This window comes from Triticum urartu, chromosome 2, assembly GCF_003073215.2.
Source record: "Triticum urartu cultivar G1812 chromosome 2, Tu2.1, whole genome shotgun sequence".
Classification (NCBI taxonomy): Eukaryota; Viridiplantae; Streptophyta; class Magnoliopsida; order Poales; family Poaceae; genus Triticum; species Triticum urartu.
Window position 1 is genome coordinate 171324803 of NC_053023.1, and position 9066 is coordinate 171333868.

Sequence of the window (9066 nt, forward strand, 5' to 3'; positions counted from 1 at the left end):
TACGGTGCCCTCTACGCAACTAGTCCACCGAGAGAGAAACGAAAGAGCTACACCGTCTTGAAAGACACTCCGAAGGGAAGAAAATGTCTCGTGCTAGGGGTGAATCTGTGAACTATTCAAAGCACAAGATTAGTCCACAAACATGTTGTCATCAATCACCAAAACTACCTTGAGAGAGATATGCCGTAACAATCTCCCCCTTTTTGGTGGATTGATGACAACTAGGGATTTGCGCAAGGAAAAGAAATAAATGTAAGAAAACTAAGAACTACAAAATATAGATGGGCTCCCCCAGAATGTGTGCACCTAGTTAGAGGAGCATTCGGAAAGCAAGACACACACATCCGGATCAACACTCCCCCTATATTTTATAGTCCAGCAATACTAAGCACAAGATATATGAGAGAAGAGTATAAAACAGGACAAGCATGCAACTCATAATAAACTACAGTACTGAATAGACATAAGTAATAAGGTAGCGATAGGGAGCATATGTCTCACACCATATGTCTAGAACTTAGGTCTCACAGGCACCAAACCAAACCAAACAAAGACACCGAGAGAACACACAATAAACCACAAGACGACACACACAAACTCAAAGCACGGCAACAACACAAATCCCTACACTGTCTCCCCCTTTGCCAGCGAGACACCAAAAAGGGCAAAGAGTGACGCTACGACTCCAGGTGATGGGAAGATGAGGATCTCGAACATCGCATCTCTGCGTGATCGTCTGCATCTTCATCGTGGGTCAAAAACTGCTCGGCATCGGAGTCGGTCCAAGGGCAATGCTGATGAATCCATTCCTCCTCTTCAGTGATCTGACCCTCAAAACCACTGGCAACTGTCGCTCCCATCTGACGCATGAGCTCCTTGTGGCGCATCCTGGCATGCTTCTCCGCCACATGAGTCATGTACTGACCATGAGACTCCATGCAGAAAAGCTTCTTCATCTTGCGTTTAAGCTTCTGTGCCCACGACGGTTCTGTACTAGAGGGCCCAAAGTCCTCCTCGTGATCATCAGTGACAGCCCCACCCTCGGTCCCCATGGCAGCAATAGCAGCAGACGGACCCCCTGTTTGAGGCGCTGGGGTGACCCAATTGTCCTTCTTCCTCAGACGCTTGATCTCATGAGAAACCAAGTCTCCAGTTTCTAGCAACACTCTGGGATAGATCTGTGCCCAGGCCCTCTCAATGAGCCTCATGATGAATGAACCATATATCGGGCACTTGTGCTCAGACACGGCAGATAGAAGTTCAGACCACATGACATGAGAAATATCCAGGCTCTCTCCAGTGTTTGCATCCTTCTCATGCTGACAGAACAGAAGCATGTCCACGAGATAAGAGTGGACCATATCCAGATTCCCGATGCGAGGAAAGAGAGTCTCACGGAAGATATGATGAAGAATGTCCAGATACGGAGACAGCTCATAGGTTTTCTTCTTAGTCACTGGATGAACTTTCACAGTGCAGTAGGGCCAAAGGGCTTGCTTGTGGGTGGACGTGTCATTGCGGTGAGGGCGGAAACCGACTGGAGTCTCAAGCCCGTGATCCACCACATCAAGTAACTCCATGAAAGCCTTCCACTTGACGGAAAGCAGCTTGCCATTGGTCATCCATGTCAGAGTTCTGTCGACATCTGTCCCAAGATGAACGGTGGCAAAGAATTGAGCCACCAAATCTGCATCGAAATCCTTGTTGAATTGCATGATCCTGAGAATGGTCAGCTGAGTGCACATCTGAAGGGCTTCGCCAAAGTACTCCGGGTCCTTCTCCATAGCATCAGTGTCAATGGAGCGAACATTAACAAAAAGATGCTTTTTGGCCTTGATCACATCAAAATAGATGGCAAACTGAAATCGGTTCCAGAACGGGCAGTTGACCAAAGTGGGTTCTTGGTCCACCTCATAGGGATTGCGGCGACGCTTTTCCCAAAACTCCTTGTTGGTCATCTCAGTCACAGTCTTCCCCTTGGGCTTGTTGGCAGATCTCTTCGATTGCTGAGGAGGTGGAGGAACACTTGCGGATGCACTTGCTGGAGGCGGTTGGGTGCTAGAGGAACCACCGGATGGCTCAGAGGTGCGGTAGCGTTTTGATGTTGCACGCCCGGGGTTGATACGGCGACCTTGATGCTCAGAATGGTCATCACCTAGAACCAAACACAAGAACACGCAAAACAACCAGAAAGAACGAGCATAAGCCAACAAACACAACAAAAAGGATCAAGCTAAGGCAGGAATATGATGGAATTTGACAGGCAGCGGTAGTACCGTGACATGCCCGCGATAGTACCGCCCAAGCGGTAGTACCGCACCAAAGAGAGCGGTAGTACCGCTCGAGGTCAAGCGGTAGTAACGCTCCAACAAGAGCGGTAGTACTGCTCGAGGCGGAGAAACAACGGTTTCCTACATCATGAGGCGGAGAAACAACGGTTTCCTACTACCGTGGTCAGATCCGGCACTACCGGCCTGCCAAATTCAAAAATATTCCTACCAAACTCTAATCGAGATAGTCTAGTTGCCTTCTCCAACCAACTCAAGCCTAGATTTAGCCAAAAATCTAGAGATGCAACCACCATTGCCCCTAAGAAACAAGATCTGAAAACGAGACAAAAGGAGAGAAGGAACGGGGGCAATACCGGCATCCATGGCAAGAGAACGGGGTGGGCATCGACTCCACCAAAGGAAATGGAGAGGGACGCCCCGGAGACGGAGATCCGCCGCAGCCCTCCCGCGGCGAGTTGAGGCTGGAGAGAGGAAGAGGAAAGAGGGGGCGAAGCGAATGGGTATGGGGGAGAAGAAACCTCCCCCTGCCGCGATATAACCCCCTGGTCCCGTTCCTCAGAGGTAGTACCATGCTGCGGGGGGCGGTTGTACCGCTTATGAGCGGTAGTACCGCGCACCACCAGCGGTAGTACCGCGCACCACCAGCGATAGTACCGCGCACCACCAGTGGTAGTACCGCCCAGCACGCCACAGCAACCAAACAACATGGCTTTTGCTCGAAGGAAAGACAAAAACAGAAAGAAAAGAGAGCACACCAGCAAATGACCAAGACACACCTCTTCAAAAGAGGGCGGTGGCCGAGGCCACCTATGTTTGAGTCAAGAGGTATGGCGCCGCGAAGATTTTAACCTTGGGCCCATGACCAAAACTCGTCTTTGAAGCACAAGTACCATCAACAATGGCTAAAGTGAAAGACTTGATCAATTTATGCATAATGGGGGGAGGGAGAGTTCATTGAGAGAACAACACTCCCCCTATGTCCATTCCTACACCTAAACAAGACAGCAAATTGAGCGTGGTGGGGTGTGCGAGGGTTCGAGCAACATTGCTCGAATCAATGATATTTAGCTCATGCCTTAACTCGCGAAATCTTGCTTCATCCAAGGGCTTCGTGAAAATATCTGCAAGGTTGTCATTAGTGTTGACATAGTTGAGCTCGATCTCTCCTCGCCTAATGTGATCCCGGATGAAGTGATACCGAATCTCAATATGCTTCGTCTTGAAGTGTTGCACCGGGTTGAGAGATATCTTGATGGCTGTCGGAGTAAATAGCCATGGGTAGCCTAGCCGGCTTCCCCTGGCCCTTCTGAAAAAGTTATGAGCCCACCCGGCTCAAGAATCCAAGACATGGGGCCGCCTTCCCCTTGCTGGCTGCCACCCAGGCCGGCTTTCGGAAGGCGGTCCGACTTTAGCCCTCATGAGAAGGCCGACTCCAAGAAGCCGGCCATGAGGAGGCCGACTCCAAGAAGCCGGCTCCCATAAAGCGGTCGAGACCGTAGCCTCAAAGTTTGCACCCACCTAACGGCGGGGCGATGGGGCGTGGCTACAGTGAAGCCTGCCAGCCCCGCATCCCGGAGCACGCCTGGCACAGTGCGCCGTACGGGGTAGGCATGACCCGTCCGGCGCGCACTGTTGCCATGTTGACCTTGGCGTCGCCCACGACGGGCCGCCAGCGTGGCCCACGGACGGTGGGCCCCTTCCGAAGGCGGCCGCGCCTCCAACCAGTCGGCTCGAGACGGAGCTGGCTCCCCGCAGTCGGCTAGCCGCCTCCCTCGAAGGAGACGCCCTATTAAGGAGACAAGACACGGTGAGGCTACAGCGATCCCCAGACGAGCGGCGGCACTGTAGCCACGCCTACCACGACGAAGCCTACGTCACCAAGATGAAGCCACAGTAACCAGCCGCCGACCAGGTCCTGGGCGGTGGGACCTGCCTGTTGCCAAGGAGTTGGCAGCCGGCGGGCCCCAGCAGTCGGCGCAGAAGCCGACGAGCGCAGTCCCAGGCGGCTGGGCCCCGCGCCGAGTCGGATTACTGTTGTACCCCTGGGGGGTAGGCCTATATAAACCCCCCAGGGCACCCATGCAAAGGGTTGGACCCCTTGCTAGTCCTAGACACCACACAAGGAGAAGAAGCAGGCTAGCCGTGCCCTTCTTCCTCCTCCCACCAAACAGCTCAAGGAGCGTTGTGTAGCTACTTGAATCATCTAGTGAACATGCGGAGACCCCGCAGAGCAGCAGTAGGGGTGTTATCTCCACGGAGAGCCCCGAAGCTGGGTAAGATCCGCCGGCGTGCATGTCTTCGCCTTATCCCGTTTCCAGGCACCGGCGATGTCTTACTGGCTCCCACAATGATAAGCCACCCGTTGGCATATGTCGCACCTACCACCCGACATTTGGCGCCCACCATGGGGCCAGGTGCACCGTCGTCCGGAGACCTGTTCTGGACGGGAACCTTATTCCTCCCCCGCGAGCGTAGCCAGCCCGGCACGCCCGATGGCGCTTGCCACGACGCGCTGCAAGGCGTCGCCAGCATCTGCGCGGCGAGCAGCCTCGCCGATCTCCTCGACGAAACTCTCATCTCCGACGAGCTCGCCTCCGATGCGGGCACCGACCACCTCGCCAACCTTCTCAGCCAGCTCCATGTCTCCAGCGAGCCCGCTGCGGACCTGGAGTCGGTTGGCTCCACCGACCCGATGCCTGTCGACTCCGACACGGCCTCCTACGACACCTTCCCCACCAACATCACGATCTACAACGACCCGCTTCCTCAAGCCGACGGCTGCGATGCTGTCACCACCGAAGTGATGGCTGTCGGCCACAGCGGCCCGGCCGACGAGAGCGCCCGCGACGCCTCGCACACGGCGGCCCACGACTTGTCCGCTCCCCTCCCGGCTAATGACGACGACAAAGCACTGGAGGCACGCCGCCTCGCCCTCCTCGCAGAGGGCCGGAGGCTGGCTTCCGTAAGACGCCTCACTGAGGCCTACCAGCGCGAAGCTGACCGCGCCGCCTTCGGCACGCCGGCCCCGGGCGGGCCAAGCCGGGCCGGCCTTGTCAAGCAACGCGGCGCCGTCATCGCCGACACGCTGGGAGTCGACCGCCCGGTCTATGCCACTCCGCTCGAGAACTTGCGTGCCCCCCAGGCGGCCATAGACGAGCTGGACGGCCTGGAGGCCGAAGACCTCCCCCACATGACCCGGCGCATCCAGCAATTGATTGACGCAGCCGCGCAGCGACACAAAGCCGATGCCCGCGCGGAAAGCCCACCCCCACGCCGAGAACACGGCGCGACGTCCCGGACGCCGACTACGAGCAATACCCGCGCGCGACGCGAGAAGGAGCCGGCTGCCAGCCGCAGCCGGACCCGAATCTCCATCGAGCGAGACACGGACGGTCATCCCCGAGCCATGGAATGGCGGGGCGACCCGCCTCCGCCTCCGCCCCGTGGAGAGAGATATCCCGCCGCGCCGCCAGCGGCGCACCCGACTCTCAGCGGCCGGCTAGGCCGCCGCGAAGGAATCGGCGAGAACGACGCCCGCCATCGGATCGACCGCCTGGCGCGATCCCTGGCGTTGGAAGAAGAAGACGATGTCGGCCCGCCTTGTTTCGGCCCCCGCATCCGCGACGAGCCCTTTCCCAAAGGGTTCTCGCTCCCAAGAGACACGCCCAAGTACAACGGCTCCGTGAAGCCGGAAGATTGGTTGATCGACTACTCCACGGCGGTTAGCATAGCCAACGGCAACCGGCGCGTTGCCGTGAAGTACGTGCCCCTCATGCTGCAAGGCACGGCGCGGACCTGGCTCAACAGCATCAAGCCACGTAGCATCAACAGCTGGCTAGATTTCACAGAAGCCTTCATCCGCAACTTCACCAGCACCTACAAGTGGGCTCCCAAGCCCAGACAGCTCTCCTTGTGCGTACAAGGCCCCGCCGAGTCCACTCACGATTACCTCACGCGTTGGGCCGAGCTCCGCAACTCCTGTGAAGGGGTGCACGAGGTGCAAGCCATAGAATACTTCACAGCCGGATGCCGAGAAGGCACCCTCCTCAAGCACAAGCTCCTCTGCGATGAGCCGGCTACCCTCGACGAGCTTCTGGACATAGCGGATAAGTACGCCACCGCCAACTCCTTGATGAAGACCGAGCTTCGGGTAGACGCGTCCGGAAAGGTACTCAACCCGGCGCCCAAGACGCCGGCTGGGGATTCCGGCCGGCTCCCCCATTCGAACGACCACAAGCGCAAGGGCCCCGCGCCGCCTCCCGCCAGTCGGCAGGTGGCCACAGTCGAAGACGCGCCGCCTGAAGAGCGACCGGCGCCCAAGAAGCCCAAGGGCGGCAGGCCGGCTTGGCAGCCCGCCTTCTCCTACGAGCAAACTCTCGACGCCCCTTGCAAGTTCCACAGTGGCGCGAAGCCGTCCAACCACATGACCCGGAGGTGCCATTGGCTCACCTGAATCTCTAAGGGTGAAGGGCTCGCGCCTCCTCCGCCTGCCGGCCCGCCGCCTCCGCCTCCGCCGCCTCCGGCAGCCCGGCCCGTAGTCGGAGCCATGCATGACGAGTTCCCTGACGAGCAAGCAACCTACATCATCTTTACAAGCCATCCCAAAGACCGGCGCAGAAAACACCAAGAGTGCCAGGAAGTTAGCGTGGTCGCTGCCAACCCCGCCGGACACATGCATTGGTCAGAAAAGCCCATCAGCTGGAGCCGGGCCGACCATCCGGAGGTGATGCCGTCTCCCAGCTCTTATGCTTTGGTCCTGGAAGCCACCCTTGCAACGGACAGACGCGCCGCCCGCTTCTCCCGTGTGTTGATAGACGGCGGGAGCAGCATCAACATCCTGTACCGTGACACCCTGGAGAAGCTAAATGTCAAGACGAAGCAGCTCATGCCTACTCGGACAGTGTTCCATGGCATCGTACCCGGCCTGTCCTGCGCCCCCATTGGCAAGATCAAGATTGATGTACTTTTTGGGGACAAGGAGCATTTCCGCCGGGAAGCGATCTGGTTTGAAGTGGTGGACCTGGAAAGCCCTTACCATGCGTTGCTTGGCCGACCTGCCTTGGCCAAATTCATGACAGTTCCCCACTATGCATACCTCAAGATGAAGATACCAAGCACCAAAGGCGTCATCACCGTAGCCGGCGATTAAAATAAGTCCTCTGAGTGCGCAGCAGCCAGCAGCCGGCTAGCCGAGTCCCTTGTGATTGCCGAAGAGAAGAAGATGTTGGACCGAGTCGTGGCCATAGCCGGCAAGCAGTCGGCCGTGTCCCCCAACCCCAAGGAGCATGATACTCAAGGATCTTTCCAGCTGGCCAAGGAGACGAAGAAGATACCTCTTGACCCCGAGCATCCAGAGAGGTTTGCCGTCATCGGGGCAAGCCTGAACAGCAAATAGGAAGGCGAGCTCGCCGATTTCCTCCATGAGAATCGGGACATCTTTGCATGGTCCCCCAAGGACATGCCAGGTGTTCCGAGGAAATTCGCCGAGCACAAACTACACGTTCGAGAAGACGCAAAGCCAGTCAGACAACCCCTTCGCCGACTGTCGGAGGAGAAACGCAGGATTGTAGGGGAGGAGATAGCCCGGCTTTTGGCAGCCGACCTCATCATGGAAGTTTTCTTTCCAGAGTGGCTCGCCAACCCGGTCCTCGTACTGAAGAAGAATAACAAGTGGTGCATGTGTATAGACTACACGAGCCTCAACAAGGCCTGCCCCAAAGATCCCTTTGCTCTGCCAAGGATTGACCAAGTGATAGACTCCACAGCCGGATGCGAGCTGTTGAGTTTTTTGGATGCTTACTCCGGATATCATCAGATAAAGCTAGATCCAGACGACCGCCTGAAGACCGCCTTCATCACGCCATTTGGAGCCTTCTGCTACCTAACTATGACATTCGGCTTGGGAAATGCCAGTGCCACTTTTCAGCGTTGCATGTAGAAGTGCCTCCTCAAGCAACTCGGTAGGAACGCTCACGTTTACGTGGACGACATCGTGGTGAAGACGGAGAAGCGCGACACCTTGCTGGGAGACCTCAAGGAAACGTTTGAGAACTTACGTCGGTTCCAAATCAAGCTCAACCCCGAGAAATGCGTGTTCGGAGTACCAGCCGGCCAGCTCCTAGGCTTCCTGGTCTCCGAACGCGGCATCGAATGCAACCCGGTGAAGATCAAGGCCATTGAGAGAATGGCAATCCCCACCAAGCTTCGAGACATTCAGAAGTTTACCGGGTGCTTAGCCTCCTTGAACCGCTTCATCAGCCGGCTCGGAGAGAAAGCTCTCCCCCTCTACCGCCTCATGAAGAAGAGCACTCACTTCGAGTGGAACGACCAGGCCGACCAAGCTTTTCACGAGCTGAAGAAGATGCTGGCCACGCCGCCTATCCTCGCGGCGCCGACTGAGAAAGAGCCCATGCTCCTCTACATCGCCGCAACCAGCCGGGTGGTCAGCACTGTCATCATAGTCCAGCGCCCAGCAGAAGGCCGAGCCCAGCCGGTCCAGAGGCCGGTGTATTATTTGAGCGAGGTGCTGTCCTCTTCAAAGCAGAACTACCCGCACTACCAGAAGATGTATTATGGCGTGTACTTCACCGCCAAGAAGCTGAAGCCCTACTTTCAAGAGCATCCCGTCACGGTCGTATGCACTGCCCCGCTAGCCGAGATCATAGGCAGCCGGGACGCATCCGGCCGGGTGGCGAAATGGGCCATCGAGCTGGCCCCCTACACGATCTTCTACCAGCCCCGCACTGCCATCAAGTCCGAAGCACTGGCCGACTTC